At 43.3% G+C, this 18,881-nt stretch overlaps 1 long non-coding RNA gene across 1 annotated transcript; it reads left to right on the top strand.

The window, feature by feature from the left end:
• The first annotated feature begins 2,619 nt into the window (after nucleotides 1-2,619).
• Nucleotides 2,620-6,282, top strand: LOC123057572 (uncharacterized). Its single transcript, XR_006426885.1, has 3 exons — nucleotides 2,620-3,156; nucleotides 4,928-5,073; nucleotides 5,862-6,282. It is a non-coding gene; the product is annotated as an uncharacterized lncRNA (long non-coding RNA).
• Nucleotides 6,283-18,881: the final 12,599 nt, after the last annotated feature.

The raw sequence follows: 18,881 nt of genomic DNA, 5'->3' as shown, positions 1-18,881 counted from the left end.
TGCTCAGGTACACAATGTCTAATAACACCATCTACTCCTTCTTTATAAAGATGTGGGTCATCCCAAAAGTAATGTCTCAAATCATAGAAGAACTTTTTCTTTTGCTCGTATATGAAACTAGGTGGTATAAACTTGGCAACAAGATAATTAGCATAATCAGCATACCAAGGAGTACTACGAGAAGTACTTATAACATTTAATTGTTCATCAGGAAAGCTATCATTAATAGGTAGTGGGTCATCAAGAACATTTTCTAACCTAGACAAGTTGTCTGCAACGGGGTTCTCAACTCCCTTTCTATCAACAATATGTAAATCAAATTCTTGTAGCAAGAGAACCCATCTAATAAGTCTAGGTTTAGCATCTTTCTTTTCCATAAGATATTTAATAGCAGCATGATCAGTGTGGATGGTTACTTTAGAATCAACAATATAAGGTCTGAACTTATCACAAGCAAATACAACTGCTAAAAGTTCTTTTTCAGTAGTAGCATAATTTCTTTGAGCATTGTCTAGAGTCTTACTAGCATAATAGATAATATTTAATTTCTTATCAACTCTTTGCCCCAGAAAAGCACCTACAGCATAATCACTAGCATCACACATAATTTCAAAGGGTAAATTCCAATCAGGTGGCTGAACAATAGGTGCAGAGACTAATGCTTTCTTAAGTATTTCAAATGCTTCTACACACTCATCATCAAAGACAAATGGTACATCTTTTTGTAATAAATTAGTCAGAGGCCGAGAAATTTTTGAGAAGTCCTTAATGAACCTTCTATAAAATTCGACGTGACCAAGGAAACTTCTTATACCTTTGACGTCCTTGGGACATGGCATCTTTTCAATAGCATCAACCTTGGCTTTATCAACTTTAATACCTCTTTCAGAAAATTTATGCCCCAAGACAATTCCTTCATTAACCATAAAGTGGCACTTTTCCCAATTCAAGACAAGATTAGTTTCTTCACATCTCTGCAAAACTCGATCAAGATTGCTCAAGCAATCATCAAAAGAGGAACCATAGACGGAAAAGTCATCCATGAAAACCTCACAAATCTTTTCACAAAAGTCAAAGAATATAGCCATCATGCATATTTGAAAGGTAGCAGGTGCATTACATAAACCAAAAGGCATACGTCTATAAGCAAAAGTACCAAAAGGGCATGTAAAAGTAGTCTTTGATTGATCTTTAGCCGACACATGTATTTGAGAGAAACCAGAATAACCATCTAGAAAGCAGTAATGTGTATGTTTGCATAATCTTCCTAGCATTTGATCAATAAAAGGCAAGGGGTAATGATCTTTCTTAGTAGCTTTATTTAATTTGCGGAAATCAATTACCATCCTATAACCTGTGATAATCCTTTGCGGGATCAATTCATCTTTATCATTAGGAACAACAGTAATACCTCCTTTCTTAGGGACACAATGGACATGACTTACTCACTGACTATCAGTAACGGGATAAATTATACATGCCTCCAGAAGCTTGAGTATTTCTTTTCTTACCACTTCTTTCATTTTAGGATTCAGACGTCGTTGAAGATCACGAACTGGTTTGGCATCTGCTTCCAAATTTATTTTATGTTGACATAGAGTGGGACTAATGCCCTTAAGATCATCAAGAGTATATCCAATAGCAGCACGGTGCTTTTTCAGGGTTTTCAATAATCTTTCTTCTTCATGCTCTGAAAGGTTAGCACTAATAATAACAGGGTATATCTTCTTTTCATCAAGATAAGCATATTTAAGATTATCAGGCAACGGTTTAAGCTCAAACACGGGATCATCCTTGGGTGGAGGAGGATCCCCTAAAATTTCAACAGGCAAATTGTGTTGCAGAATAGGTTCCTGTTTAAAAAATACTTTATCTATTTCCCTTCTTTCATTCATGAACATATCATTTTCATGGTCTAGCAAATAGTGTTATAAAGGATCACTAGGAGGTACGGCAATAGAAGCAAGACCAATAATTTCATCCTTACTAGGCAATTCTTCCTCACGATGTTGTTTACTAAATTTAGAGAAATTAAACTCATGAACCATATCATCCAAGCCAATAGTAACAACATTCTTTTCGCAGTCTATCTTAGCATTAACAGTGTTCAAGAAGGGTCTACCAAATATAATGGGACAAAAGCTATTTTGTGGAGAAGTGAGAACAAGAAAATCAGCAGGATATTTAGTTTTTTCCACACAAGACTTCAACATCTCTAACAATCCTAATGGGTGAAATAGTATCTCTCACTACACCACAACCCTTAATTGGGGGCAATTAACTGCCGGGAGAAATACACGAATTAGGGCATACTATCTGCCAGGAATCGTATAACTGCCGGCAAAATTACGCAAGGGCAAGTAAACTGCCGGTAGAAGTTAAAAAACGAGGGCAGCCATACTGCCGCGAATAATGACCACTTTTCTGGTCATTGTATCTGCCGGCGTAACTAAAGCCCGACCCATTATCTGCCGAGGACTGATTATGGCCCGCGACCGAAATAATTGGGCCCAAAGCGCGCCCTGGCGTGGGAGAGCGTGTGAGAGCCCAATGTTCACGCAAAGGAATCTTGACCATACCCAAATCCATAGTCTGCCCCAAATCGCAACCTCCCCCAAATCGACCTGCCCTAGCTTCCACCACGACCACCTCCGCCGCCGAGCACGTTCCGCTGTGCCCGACCACCATACGCCCGCTAATCATTCCACCGCAGTTCCGGATCCCTCCCTGGATATTGTCGTCGGACACCCTTCGCCGCTTCGTCCCAGACCAACAACACAAGGAGGGGAAGGGAGGGAGACACAATGGGCGGGGATGCGAGAAGCATGGACGCGGTTGCGCGGCCCCCGGATCCGGTGAAGGGCGTGCGCGAGAGGCGGCCAACGGGGCGTGAGGCACAGCTCCAGATCCGGGTGGCCAGAGCAGAGCGTGAAGCCAGGAAGCAGGGGCGAGGGTTTGGATGTGTTTGGATGCTTTGGGTGGCCGCCTTCACCGCGGCCAGTGCAGCGGCGTGGTTGTGGTTTGGCGGCCAGGTTTGGACGCCCCGGTGTCATCTGCGAGCGACATGGGAGGGAGCGACCAGGAACCAAAAGATGCCGACAGTCTTGAGTACTCAGATCAGCAAACCCGTCTTTGTATTCCCATCATTGAAACGAGGTACCATATGGATTCCTCCTCTCTTCTAATAGATAATCCAGATTGTTTAGTCTTTCGTGAGCTTTTGTGCTGATGCGTGATCTAGATTGCACACATATTAATCACCCATGTGTTAGAAGGATCTGGTGTAGTTGTTTAAGCAATGCTTTACCAGTTTACATGTACTTGCGAATTTTTCATCGGTTGTACTTGTAGATTGGAATGAAGGTGCTAAAGTTTAGCAACTCATACATAGATAGTAACATCATAAAAGCAATGTGCCATTCGTTTCTGATGGAGCTCAGAGTGAACTGAGCGTACATTTCAAAGGTGGTGGCAGTAGCATTTAGAGACTACTGCTACACTAGACACATGTTGTGATAGTAGCTAAGGCAGTAAGTGAAATTACCACTGCAGTCTGCAGGGAGTATTGTCTCACCTTTTGTTGCTTGGATTAATAATTCTGAAAAGTGAAAATTGCATCTTGTGGGCAACAGGTGGGCTAATTTGAAAACTTTCATACCAAAAAAGTAGACTACATATGTACCTGAGAGGAACCCTAAATACTTTTTGGCATCAGATCAAAATACAATATGGAACAATAAAAAATGTGAAAAGAAAAGAGTAAGTTGCTGCCTTCCCATACAAGCAGCACGTTGTTACCTATAGTTTCAAAATAATATATTGCCAGTCTCATTTGTTCCTGTATTAGATAACTTCTTCTGTTGGTTTATCTGATATTAAGAAAAATCTTCCTGACTCATTATTCTAATACTGAAGCATTTTTCCAAGCATACCTGTGAGCAGTTTGATGAACACTGTCTTTTGGAAGAAGTGTTCCTTTTGTTGTTTTTATGGAATGACAAACGAGTGATTATTTCAAAACAAAGTGCTACCTCCTTTTTGGTTTAAAAGGCCGATGCGTATCTCTAGGTTGACTATTTAATTTAACCAACAAAACATGAGTTATATGAGGCTGTTTGGTTTGGTGCCTTAGCTGCCCTGCCAAAATATGGGTCGTTGACCAGGTTTCGAGGGGGCGTTTGGATCGGCTCCAAAATATTGGTATGCCAGCCCGCCTCGGCTCCCTCAAGCTTGTTTTGCGCCAAATCGCTGGCGAAAACACGGGCGCCAGAATCGACCGCCTATTTTTTGGCGCGCCAACTGCGCCCGCGATTTGGCAGGACAAGCGAGGGAACGAACCAAACAGCCCCTATATCACAAAAAGTTATGCCATAAGAGACTGCAAATGTTATATTTTCTAATGTTATTAGTTTTGAGATCTAAAATTTGTATTACAATTGATTGAATTGGCAATCTATGAATATGCATGGGCCTTTTAAACCGAAAAGGAGGAACTATATTCATGTTTTTTGCACTGGTTGTGACTTAATGGTGATGGTAATCAAACTTGAAGTTTGGAACCTGTCAGTCCCTCACTGTTGTTTCTACTTATTTTAGGTTGCTGCCACATTACTCTGGTGAGTGCCGCACATAAAATCCAACTCTTTGGTTCCTCGGCTAAGTTAATCATTGACTAGGTTTTCCGTCTTTAATTGAGCACATGGGGATAATTTCCTCCGATTAAGCATTTCTGTTCGATCAACATATTTGATATGGTTCACTAATTCCTGACTGAGATTATTTTCTCTCTTAGTGTGTGCCTCTGTTCTTTGTGGACCTCCGTTCTCGGTTTTGTTTGTATCTGGTTGTGCCTTATTTATAAAGCAGGGTGTGGAGCCTTTTTCGTAATGTTCTTGTTTGGGAGTTTTATTAACCACAGGCATTTCAGGAGGGTATTCCCATTTTTGACGTCAATTGGGAGGCGAAGTCGGTTGCTGTCACACCTTAGACGTATGCTCTTGGGGACCAGGAGTATGTCCTTATCGATGAAGACAAGGATGCTGACTGGATGCTCGTTGGCGATCTTCCTTCGGAGTGAGTTCCTAATTTTTTTGGGTTGAGATATCCATGCAACTAAATTTACGATGTTTTATTGTGGCATTCTTCTCTTACATGCAGTACTTTTGCGCACTCTGGTAATATCCCTTCTGCTGTTCTCTGTTAATGTAACCTTGGTTAGAAAACTTGGGAGATCTTGATAGGAGTGATTAACTTGATAATATGGTAGCCTGGAGTTCTACCACGAGCATTTTACCCTTGTGTCTTGGGAGATCTTCATAGGAGTGATGCCCTTCCTTTCCTTTTAAAATGGACGATATATTGCCTCCGTCCTCTACATGGTACAAAACTAATCATCAAATGGCATGAGAAATTTTGATTATCTGTATGGTCCTGCATGATGCTATCCTTGATAAGTTTAAACATGCTATGCTTGGCATGCAGTTTTCTCATGTGTACAAATTGTTTGACCTTGCATTTTACTGCTTACTATGTACTCTCTCCGTCCCATAATGTAAGACGTTTTTTGACACTACGCTAGTGTCAAAAAACATCTTACATTATGGGACGGAGGGAGTACTATACATCTGGAATTGTACTTGGAAGTGTCAAAATTTGTCATTTATAATCTTTGATAGTAATATTGCTATAGATATATACACACTGAAAATCTAAAGTATTATAGAAAAAGTGCATGTCAGCTGTCATATCTTCATTAGATATTTTTAAATCTTTTCCTGGTATGATGTTAATATTTTGTTAGTTTGTAGATGCTGGTAGTTTGTACTGCAAAATATTTAAACTTGATTTTGTTTTCTCTGCAGTTCAACAAGTTTTTCCCAAGCTTTGTCACAAGGATGAGGAATGCTAAAAAGGTTCTACATGATAGCAGTTGTATATGTCAACTAGGATGTGTACATGATGTTTCTCGTATTCAAAACAACATCACAATCATGTGGGGGCGAGGTTAAGCTCTGATCTTCAAAAGCATTGCAAGCTTGGTGACTCTTCTATGGGAGACATGTGGCCCTCTTTAAATAATGCAGTTTTACATGATGGTGGCGAGTCTGTTATTCGCAAGACATTTGATGAAGTCATCCAACAAAAGGTTGCGAACAAGCAATTTTTGTTCCTGTACATGGTTGTAGTTGTGTGTCAAGCTCCAACCATTTGTTTGGTTTAGTTTGAACAAAAGAAATCTTATTGTCTTATGTAAATTTTGTTTACCGATGTAGTAGGTTGGAACTGAATGCACGTATAAATGTTGAAATGCTGAATCTGTAGTCATTATGTGCTTGAGATTTGCTACTGAATACTGAGTCAATTCCTATCTGAATAGCAATAAAATAAACATACATGCTAGCAGGATCAGCAAAACTGCCGGGGAAAGTAAATGTCAAGGGCAGTCTATCTGCCAGGGATTAACATAGCTGCCGACAATTAGATTCCTGGCATATACTTCTATCTGCCGGGAAAACAGGGCTTCCTGGCAGTGTAACTGCCGGGAGATCTGTATCTGCCGGGAAATGGATTTCCCGGCAGCCGTTCTTGTGGCAGTTATATCTGCCGGGAGAAACTCTATCCTGGCAGTTTATATGCCCTCTCAAGCATCTTCGCCCGGCAGATTACATGCCATAGTATTGGTGTTGTGGTGTAGTGTCTATTGGCAAGTTTAATTGTGACATCAATACCTTCTAACTCAGCAGGTGCAATTTCATTCTTAATTTCTTCGTATAAAGTATGTGGTATAACACTAGCACTCGCACCCATATCACATAAGCCATGATAACAAGGATCTCCTATTTTAACAGAAATAACAGGCACGCCTACCACATGTCTATGTTTATCTTTAGCACAAGGTTTAGCAATTCTAGCAGTTTCACCATTGAACTGAATAACATGCCCATCAATATTATCAGACAAGAGATCTTTAACAATAGCAATATTAGGTTCTACTTTAACTTGCTCAGGAGGTGCATAAGTTCTAATATTGCTTTTACGAACAACAATTGAAGCTTTAGCATGATCCTTTATTCTAATAGGGAAACGTGGTTTCTCAACATCATAAGTAGGAACAATAGGATCATTATAAGTGACAATCTTTTCTTCAACTTTAATAGGTGCAGCTACTTTTACTTCTATGGGAGGATGATATTTAAGCCACTTCTCCTTAGGGAGATCAACATAAGTAGCAAAAGATTCACAGAAAGAAGCTACTATCTCAGAGTCAAGTCCATATTTAGTGCTAAACTTACGGAAAATACCAGTATCCATAAAAGATTTAACACAATCAAACTTAGGTGTCATACCTGACTCCTTACCTTCGTCGAGGTCCCAATCTTCAGAGTTGCATTTAATTCTATCCAATAAATTCCATTTAAATTCAATAGTATTCATCATAAAAGAGCCAACACAAGAAGTATTGAGCATGGTGCAATTGTTATCAGAAAGCTGAGCATAAAAACTTTGAATAATTATTTCTCTTGGGAGCTCATGATTGGGGCATGAATATAACACTGATTTAAGCCCCCCCCCCAAGCTTGAGCGATGCTTTCTCCTTCGTGAGGCCAAAAATTATATATATATATATATATATATATATATATATATATATATATATATATAATTGCGATCACGATGAACAAGATGCATAGGGTAATATTTTTGATGAAATTCCAATTTCAATCTTTTATAGTTCCATGATCTCGTATCATCACATAGCCTATACCATGTCAATGCGTCTCCCTTCAAAGATAAAGGGAAGACCTTCTTCTTAGCAACGTCATCGGGTATACCTGCAAGCTTAAATAATCCACAAACTTCATCCACATATATTAAGTGCTCATCAGGATGCTTTGTTCCATCTTCTGTAAACGGATTAGCTAGCAGTTTTTCCATCATACCCGAAGGAAATTCAAAAGGAGTTTCATTTTCAATAGGTTCAGTAGGTTGAGGAGCAACTCTTTGCTCTACTGGACGGGGTGAAGATACCCCAAACAAGCCCCTCAGAGAATTACTTTCCATAGTAATAAGTGACAGTAAATTTCAGCACACTATATAAATTTTTCCTTACCAAATTCCACCCACCAAAGGCACTACACTCCCCGGCAACGGCACCAGAAAAGAGTCTTGATGACCCACAAGTATAGGGGATCTATCGTAGTCCTTTTGATAAGTAAGAGTGTCGAACCCAACGAGGAGTAGAAGGAAATGATAAACGGTTTTCAGCAAGGTATTCTCTGCAAGTACTGAAATAAGTGGTAACAGATAGTTTTGTGACAAGGTAAATTGTAACGAGCAACAAGTAACAAAAGTAAATAAAGTGCAGCAAGGTGGCCCAATCCTTTTTGTAGCAAAGGACAAGCCGGAACAAACTCTTATATAAGGAAAAGCGCTCCCGAGGACACATGGGAATATCGTCAAGCTAGTTTTCATCACGTTCATATGATTCGCGTTCGGTACTTTGATAATTTGATATGTGGGTGGACCGGTGCTTGGGTGTTGTTCTTACTCGAACAAGCATCCCACTTATGATTAACCTCTATTGCAAGCATCCACAACTACAACAAAAGTATTAAGGTAAACCTAACCATAGCATGAAACATATGGATCCAAATCAGCCCCTTACGAAGCAACGCATAAACTAGGGTTTAAGCTTCTGTCACTCTAGCAACCCATCATCTACTTATACTTCCCAATGCCTTCCTCTAGGCCCAAATAATGGTGAAGTATTATGTAGTCGACGTTCACATAACACCACTAGAGGCTAGATAACATACATCTTATCAAAATATCGAACGAATACCAAATTCACATGACTACTAATAGCAAGACTTCTCCCTTGTCCTTAGGAACAAACGTAACTAGTCACAAAGCATATTCATGTTCATAATCAGAGGGGTAATAATATGCATAAAGGATCTGAACATATGATCTTCCACCAAATAAACCAACTAGCATCAACTACAAGGAGTAATCAACACTACTAGCAACCTAGGGTTTGGAGACAAGAATTGGATACAAGAGATGAACTAGGGTTTGGAGATGAGATGGTGCTGGTGAAGATGTTGATGGAGATTGCCCTCTCCCGATGAGAGGAGCATTGGTGATGACGATGGTGATGATTTCCCCCTCCCGGAGGGAAGTATCCCCGGCAGAACAGCTCTGCCGGAGCTCTAGATTGGTTCCGCCTCGTCGCGGCGGAGTTTCGTCCCGAAAGGTTCCCTCTGATTTTTTTTCTCATGAAAGACTTCATATAGTAGAAGATGGACGTCGGAGACCCACCAGGGGGCCCACGAGGTAGGGGGGCGCGCCCCCACCCTCGTGAGCAGGGTGTGGGCCCCATGGACTTCTTCTTTGGCGAGGATTTTTCTTTATTTATTTTAAGATATTCCGTGGAGTTTCAGGACTTTTGGAGTTGCGCAGAATAGGTCTGTAATATTTGCTCCTTTTCCAGCCCAGAATTCCAGCTACCGACATTCTCCCTCCTTATGTAAACCTTGTAAAATAAGAGAGAATAGCCATAAGTATTGTGACATAACGTGAAATAACAGACCATAATGCAATAAATATCGATATAAAAGCATGATGCAAAATGGACGTATCACACACCTACCCCCTGGGCGCGCCCTCCTGCCTCGTGGCCACCTCGTGGCGTTCCAGACTTCAACTCCAAGTTTCCTGGATCGCTTTCGGTCCAAGAAAGATCATCGCGAAGGTTTCATTCCGTTTGGACTCCGTTTGGTATTCCTTTTCTGCGAAACTCTAAAATAGGCAAAAAACAGAAACTGGCACTGGGCCTCCGGTTAATAGGTTAGTCCTAAAAATAATATAAAAGAGCATATTAAAGCCCATCAAACATCGAAAACAGATAATATAATAGCATGGAACAATAAAAAATTATAGATACATTGGAGACGTATCATTGGGTCAATTGTGTGTAACGGTTGGATTTTGTGTGGAAGCTATATATACCTCTCCACCCCCTTATCTATTCAAGAGAGAGCCATCAGAACGTGCCTACACTTCCACTACTCATTTTCTGAGAGAGAACCACCTACTCATGTGTTGAGACCAAGACATTTCAATCCAACCACAAGAATCTTGATCTCTAGCCTTCCCCAAGTTGGTTTCCACTCAAATCATCTTTCCACCATAGCCAAATCTGTGAGAGATAGTTGAGTGTTGGGGAGACTATCATTTGAATCACAAGAGCAAGGAGTTCATCATCAACACACCATCTATTACCTTTTGGAGACTGGTGTCTCCTAGATTGGTTAGGTGTCATTTGGGAGCCTCCGACAAGATTGTGGAGTTGAACCAAGGAGTTTGTAAGGGCAAGGAGATCGCCTACTTCTTGAAGATCTACCCCAAGAGGCAAGTCCTTCATGGGCGATGGTCCTGGTGGGATAGACAAGGTTGCTTCTTCGTGGACCCTCCGTGGACTCGCGCAGCCGTTATCCTTCGTGGGTTGAAGTCTCCATCAACGTGGACGTATGATAGAACCACCTATCGAAACCACGCCAAAAATCTCCGTGTCTACATTGCATTTGCCTTCTCCAAACCCTTCCCTTTACCTTCATATGCAATGTTTTACTTTCCGCTGCTACACTCTTAGAACTGCATGTGTAAGTTGATTGCTTGACTTGTGCTAAGTTGTTAAAATCTGCCAAGACTTAAAATTGGGAAAATGCTAGATTTTTATTTGGTCAAGTAGTCTAATCACCCCTCTCTAGACCTACTTTTGATCCTACAAGGATCTATGCAGCTAAGGGCAGGCAGGGGATGGTTGGGAAGGGCGAATGAGGGAGGGGCGCATGCGAGCTTAAGTGTTAGGTCCGGCAGTCTAGGTGTGCAGATCAAAGAGACGGAGGGTGAAGTGTGGGTGGTACTAGCACGGGAGCCCTTATGAAAAAGAGAAGGTGGGAGGGGAATAACGTGCCGACTTAAGGAAGACGCTTATGTTTGCTTGGCCCTGAATATTTTTCAACACGAGTGTGTGAAATCTTAGATATTTCTATGGACATTCGAGTGACACATAGAATATTTCAGAAAACCCTGGCGGGACGGGAAGTATTTTTGTGGAATTCTTTTGCGAGACATGGAATATTAATGCACTCCATCGACACATGAGATATTTTGGGAGACGCCAGATAGACCATAAATTTTTTGTCTGGAAATTATTTCAGGAGGGGAAATATTTCTGCGGGATATGTCGATGGCATGGGAAATATTTTGGGAGACCCCGGTGGGATAGGAATTTTATTGGTCGGAAATTCAGATGAGAATATTTCTGTGGGAGATTCATGTGTCACACGAAATATGTTGGGAGATACCGGCGGGATAGGAAATATTTTGGTGGAAATTCTGGCAGGAGGGGAATATTTCTGCTGGATATTCCACCATTATGCAAAATATTTCGCGAGATGTTGGTGGGATTAGAAATATTTTAACGAATCTGAGGGATGTTAGGGTTACTAGTTTTTCATTTCATCTGAACTCTGGAACTGGGAGGGCCTGAGCGAGAGAATGAGCTGGATCCGAAGGAGATGAGGGCGACGACTACTACATGTGATAAAGGGGGAGTGGGCTTGCCTGGTTGTTAAGGTTATGACTGTCACACTCCTCTCATGTTTCCAATTTGTTTTAAACCCTAGAACTTGGAAACAATTTTGAAATGAGGCTTTTTAGGGCATGAACATGAAATTTAGGTGGGAGGGAAAACATTTGGGGGGCGGGGCATTGGTGGGACCCAAAATATTTTGATGGGATAGTAATTTGTTCTTTATTTGGTTTCTAGTGAGGGAAAGTTTCGGGCTAAGGTTCACCACCGGCTCCATCAAGCCGCGAGTGATTGTGTATTCATGGATAGGGAGGTAGATCTGCCACGTAAGTTGCAGACACATCACCCTCGTTGATGGGAGAGGAAAGAGCTGCGCGGGCACTGCCCACAGATGAGGAGGAGGACATGGAAGATATAGGCAAATGAGGAAGGGCGGAGGAAAGAGGGCATGACAATTTAGGTGTCTGGGTAAAAGGGTTGGGAGTGGAGGATGGTGCGTGCATCGAGCTAGGGCGTGAGGGAAGAGCGGGTAATGCCGATGAGGCATGGCGACGATAGGCGGCTTTGAGAGGTAACGAGAAGGGAATGAGATGGATTAGGTTGAAAAGGAGAATAACGCGAGGTAGATGGACTTTTTTCGCCTGGATAAATTTTTATTTTGAACTACTTTTGGCATTGTGATTTGAAGAACCATACTCGCAAATAAATAAGTCTAAAATCTAGGGCGAAACCAAATTCTGGAACTATTTTATGGGAAGTATCCTATGTCATTCCATGCTTCCTAACCAGTAGTCATTATTCCCTACCTCCGAGCCACCCCCGACATCTACCCTACCCTCCTATCTGATGGGCATGCATGGTTATAAAAACATTGAGCTGAAAATTTTAATTGTGCAGGGCATAACAATGTTATGGTTGACTTTAGAGAGGCAGAGGGAGCTCCAGGATTTTCCCCTCGATTTTAGGTTGAATTTTTATTAGGATTCCTAGGTGTTTTCCATTGTGCCAGTATCTAAAGCCCACACTAAATTTGAGATACTTGAACATGACTTGGGGGTAATATTGTTTTTAAGTTTGTCCAGGCTTGGAGAAAAATCCACAGAGATTGACAACATTCTCTATATATAATATAAAAATATATTCCATAATGAATCTAATTAAACCAATTTCAGTTTATAGATATTGATATAACTTTATATAGATTTGATTAAACTTAATGAAGTTGGACGTAGGACAATTTGGTTGACGAGTACGAGTGAAAAAACACTCGTCGTACATGAATTTTCATGTAGTGAATAGATTAAAATCTAGCATTTAATTAACTCTTTTCTCCCTCTATTTCTCTTCACATTTTGGCGTGCATAAAAAGCTGGCTAGAACTACAATGCTTAGTGCATCGACTAAAGCGGCGGTGCCAAGATGGTTTAGTTGTGTGCATGTAGTAGTACTTGATAAAGCATTCATGACAACTTCATATACGTTTGGAACATCGCACAGAGGTTACACAAGTGCAAAACTCCTGCCCTCCTTTTCAAGCTTGACATCAAGAATGCTTTTGAATCGGTCAAGTAGGGTACATCCTTGATCTTCTTCAACGTTTGGGGTTCCTGCCAAATTTCAGGCTTTGATCGCCGCACTTCTATCGACATCATCGTCATGGATCCTTCTAAATGGGCTGCCCTACCCTCCGATCAAGCACATCCGCATGCTTCGGCCGGGGGACCCCCCCTATACCCCTACTATTTGTCATTCTCCATAAAATTCATGACTTGGAAATGAGGAAAGGTCTTCTTCATAAGATTCGAGGCCGGGATGGCATGTTGAGAACCACTCTCCATGCGGATGACGCGGTGGTATTTTCTGCTCCTATCAAGATGGACATTGACAACCTAGCTTCTATCTCGAGAGGTTTTGGTGATGTTACGGGCCTCCGCACCAACTTCCAGAAAAGCTCGATGGTGCTAATTCTCTGCAATCACCTTAATCTTGGGCACATACTTGAGAGTGTGCTAGCAACTCGAGCAACGTTTCCGGTGAAATACATAAGAAGGTGGCAACTTAAGAAGGTGGCCTTCCAATACCTTGAGAACAAGGCGGCCAGTAAATTGGTCAATTGGAAGGGTCAAAACGTCATTACTATTGGTCACAACCCTCATCGCCTAGTGGTCTACTCCATCACGCCTCTCATCGTGCCACCAAGCTCACTTCATAACCTAAACAAGATTGAAAGAGCTTTTCTTTGGTCTGGTGTGGAGAAAGACAACGGGAGTTAAATGCAAGGTCAATTGGGGAACGGTTTGTAGACCGAAGGAGTATGGTGGCCTAGGAGTGCTTAATACCAACAAGTTTGCAGGTGCTTTATGGCTAAGATGGCTTTGGTATTAGTGAAAGGAACCTCGCATAGTTTGGGTAGGATTTGGCAACCCTTGCATGGAGGATGGTCTCAAGTTCTTTTACGCCTTGACTACTATCACCGTGGGGACGGCGCCAAAACGCCGTTTTGGGCTTCCCCTTGGCTTCTTGGGCGCAAGCTCAAGGTTATTGTGTAGCTAATTTTTGAGGCCTCGAGGAGAAAGAATTGGAAGGTGCGGGAGGCTCTCAAGGGGAACACGTGGATCTTCAAAATCAAGTATAACACTATCGTCTCCGGTGAACACATTCATGAATTTTTCACTCTGTGGATGCTTGTGATTGACTTCCATCTTGATGAGCACCACGAGGATGGTATTTTTTCGAAGCACTCTAATGATGGGATCTACACGGCGGCCACCACGTATAAGGCTCAATTCCTTGGCTTAACCCTTTTCCGCATGGACCGCATGGTTTGAAAATTTTGGGCACCACCGAAGGTCAAATTCTTTGCATGGTTGGCTCTACAAAATAGTATTCGAACCGCCGATCGTTTGAAGAGGCGAGGTTAGGAAAATTGTGGCCTTTGCCCGCAAAACGGAACAAGAAACGGGTGCACACCTCTTCCTTAAGTGTCGCCACCGCTTAGGCTTTGGGGGTCACTCATCGCCAAGCTTGGCCTTGCGCACATGGACACCGCCGACTGGCACCTTGACGGATCCGTTCATGAATGGTGGGCAAGAGAACCGGCAACCATGTTCCCAACTGGCGCGTTATGACCTCCCTCGCTATGCTTGTCTCTTGGACCATTTGGAATGTGAGAAATGCTCGGGCGTTCCACCACAAGTGTGCGCCATTGCCTATCCTTCTTAACATCATCTTAGAGGAGGCGAAACTTTGGGTTACGGCGGGCGCTAAAAGACTAGGGCATATCATTTTGCGCGAGTAATTATCATGCTGTGTATGTGGGTGCTTTGTAAAACTCTAAACTCTATTCCCTCCTTATTTACTGGATGAGCCAAATCTTATGCCTTGGTTTTGAAAAAATGGTAATGGCACTAAGTGCATGGGAGTGCCTCAAGGACTAATCAGGTGCAGGTACACACGTGGATTGGTTCAGCGAGTCTAAGTATTGGCGTGGGATTGCCACAAGGACCAATATGAGCGTACGTATTGCCTGACAGCCGTGGCGCTCATTACTTGCCTGAAAACACGTATTCCTGACAGCCGTTGGTTCGTCGTTTGAAGGGACGCGTCCGCGTTTTAATAATGAGACTTACGCGTTTATCCGTCCAAGAGACGCGTCCGTGCAGAGGGTATAAAATGGCTGCCGTGTGCCGTCCCTGCCTATTCTCAGCGCATCTCCCCTACTGCTTACTTCCAGTGGTTCTCGCCGCACTACAGCCCGCCGCAACGAAGAAGAAGCAGTGCAGTATGGCCTTGGCCTGCTCCTGCCCGGAGTCCGGGTGCAGCATCGTGGGCTCCCCGGCGATGCTCCTCGATCATCTCGCCAACAGCCACCAGCGCCCCGCCGTCACGGTCTGCTACGGCCTGTCCTCTAACCTCGGCTTCTCCCTTTCACACCCCTGGCATGCGCTCGTCGGGGAGGACGACCGCAGCGTTTTCCTCGTGTCCCTGGGCCCCCTGGGCGCCGCTACGGCCGTGTCGCCAGTGTACGTCAGACCCGACGGTGAGGCCGAGGTGGCGCCCCGGTTCTGGTGCAAGCTGTCCGTGGGGCCCCCGGGTATCGACATGGTCCTCATGGCCTCGCCGGTGAGCAGCAGCACGCTGGCCGCCGGCGCACCCACGCCGTGGCAGGGGATGTTCTTGGCGGTGCCCCAGGAGATGCTCTCCGGTGACACGCTCACGCTCAGCGTCTGGATCGATCTGAACCCACCTTCCGCTGGCGCTCCCAATGAAGTCGACTACACCACAGGCCAGGACATCGAGGAGGATGCTGTCAAGCAGGGGCGGAGCCAGCAAATTTAGCCATTGAGTTCATTTATTGACTTGTGAAGATTGCTACAAATTAATCTAGTGTAAAGTCTAATTTCACACAATCTCACAACAAAAGATCATAGCACTCAAAAGCAAGATACAAATGAAAAATATGACATCACTTATCATATATTGTGTTACATAAAAAATTGAAGAGTGCACGACAGACATACCGGTTAGATATTATAGCTAGTCCAGGACCAAAAAACTTCATAGATTCAAGTATAGCTTTCTCATCTTGCTGAAACGTTGAAGAAATTGACAAGTTAGTTTGACCCATCTAAAATAACTACCATTATACTTGCTAATGCATCACTCTTAACTTGTCCCTTATTGTTATCCCTGAAAAGAAAGCAGCACGAACATAAGGTCTTATGCATATTGTCGCTATACTCAAGTGAACCATCATTCTGGATCAAATCTTGGTGAAGCGTCTTCAATGACCCTAAGTGGATAATCAAAGTTAGGTGGTTGCCCATAAGATCCAATGATTAAATATCTTCACCTAATCACATCTTGCTTCTTAGAAATTTTTATGTACTACCAAAGTTTCTTTCGATCAGGCGGATTACTTGCAGCATTGAAATTTGATGCATTTTTCCTGGGCATAATAGTTGGCCTTGAAATGTCTGCATTATATATGGATCTGGCGATTTATTTTTTTAGTTAAGAAATATCATTCAATAGTACTGGGGATAATCCCAATGTCCATATAATCAAAGTACAGGGGATAAGGAACTAGAAAACTCGCGCAAAAATCGATACTTGGATCGTAGTAGACTAGATAGGACCTGCAGATGAGAGAGGAGATGCGCAGATTGTGATTCATTACCTTGAATCTGTATTAGTGGTTCGGTTGTCCCTCAGCAGCTGGCCTGTGGCGACCAATCGACGGTGAAACACCCAACAGGAGAGATGAGATTGTTTGAGTTTTCTTGTAGGAAGCGATTCAACGAACCGAGAGGCGGCGGTCAAGTACTCGTAAAGAGAAGACGCACAAACAGACCTAGGCACTTCACATGATGTGGGCTTTTGGGCTTTTGACTGGCTACTACGTGGGATCTTTTTTCTTTTTTTCTCTATACGTGGGATGCTGATTTGATGGGTTCAGCCACGGTTTTTTGTTGGGTTCATACCAGAAAAATACATGCATGCACGTGGAGCGACGGAAAAATCGTTGGGTTCAGCTGAACCCATCGACTCAACGCTGGCTCCGCCACTGCTGTCAAGTATGTATCTCATCTGGTGCATGTTATGGATGGTAACTATTTATGATCTGGTGCAGCACTGAATAAGTTTGATTTACTAGTAATCGCAGCTAAGTCTGCCGGCCCCAATAGTAGCAAATTGTTAAAATGCTACTCCCTCTAAACTAAAACCACGACACTTATTTTGTATCTGAGAGAGTAGTAATTAAATAATTAATTAGAAGAAAATTATTTAATTGTCAAAATGTATTATTTATTGAATTATTCAATTGTTAGGAATATTGATAGAAAATATTCAAGTGCGCTGAGGATGCCCTCCGACCTCTACAGTTTTGATGACCCCGACTATATCGAGTTCACGGAAGGGCCGAAGGAGCCCTTGAAGGCCAACTCGGAGAAGGACGACAAGGACAAGGACGACAACAAGGAGGATGAGAAGGAAGCGGAGGAGGACGACGGCGACGAGGAGGATGGTGAGAAGGAGGAGGACGACAACCAGCCGACTATTTGTGCCAAGCGTCCTCGCCGAGACGATGGCCCGCAGGGAGGAGCATCGAAGAAGAAGAAGGACTAGATGTCGGCTATTGTAGCCGTGCAACTTTAGTGTGAGGGTCCGACTTGTGGAACCCTACTTTGGACATCACTATTATGGTTGAGTATGGCATGGTTGTTAATTACTTATATATCAGTGCATGCATGCAATCATTTCTATGTTTACTTTTCGTTAAATTTTACGAGTAGCCGTTGTTGGATCCTCCTGAGAATTGAGTAACTACTGAGTGCAAAAGATATAACATAAACATCAACACTCAGAACTAACATATTCAATCAATTAAGATTTAACGGGTGCGATAAACAGATTGCATATCCACCATACTCAGACCAAACAAACAGATCGAGTCGCCTTCGCTTAAGACACTTCGTGGCATGCTTCCATTTGAATCTGCCTGCCAGTGAGACGAGCTTATTCAAACAATGACTCTTTTATCATTCATCAGTCCTATGGGCCCCTAACACACATGCAATGAACGTGTGAAAGAAGTGTCTAGTAGCCTGAACCCACCTGAAGAGATGAATTGAGCGGACCTTCTCGAGGGTGCATTGAAGTATGTATCTCTACTCCTAATGGACGACTTGGTGAAATAGTCTGCGCGGTTTATTTTCGCTGGTTTTTTTCCGCCATCCTCCCACCTTCGGTTTTTCTTTCGTCTCTCCGCCTTGATCGTAAAAAAAACAGCCTCGAGACCCCCCTCGATCTGTTTCCTCATTTTATCGTCAAGACTACCCCAGCCGCTGAGCCCTTCGTCCCCTCTGAGATCCGCCGCCGCTGCCGCCCCTCAGATTGGCCGACGCCATCCGACTCACGCGCCGGCCGCCACCAGCACGGCTCACCCTTGTCTCCCCAATCGATGCACAACACCTCCTCGCCGTTCCCTCCCTGCGCGCGCCCCTGCGGCTAACCCTAGCCGCCAACTCGTGTTGCGGGCACTGAGGATGGGAGCGGGGCAGCCGCATCGCTGAGGGGTTGGACCGGCTGGGGTGTCACCGTTTGGGTGGAGAAGTAGGGGCAGCGGTGGCACCGTGTTGGGGCGGAGGAGAAGGATGGCGACGACGGGCGAAGACATCGTTGGCGGCGGCGGCGAATCTGGTAGAGCCCCTTTCTCTTCCCAAGCCTGCCCCTCTCACCCTCTTCCTCAAGCGGCAAGACCCCGGGGGGATGGAGGACT

Source organism: Triticum aestivum, chromosome 3A (assembly GCF_018294505.1).
Source record: "Triticum aestivum cultivar Chinese Spring chromosome 3A, IWGSC CS RefSeq v2.1, whole genome shotgun sequence".
Lineage (NCBI taxonomy): Eukaryota > Viridiplantae > Streptophyta > Magnoliopsida > Poales > Poaceae > Triticum > Triticum aestivum.
Note: the sequence above shows the minus strand (reverse complement) of the source record. Positions and strands in the feature narration are given on the sequence as shown.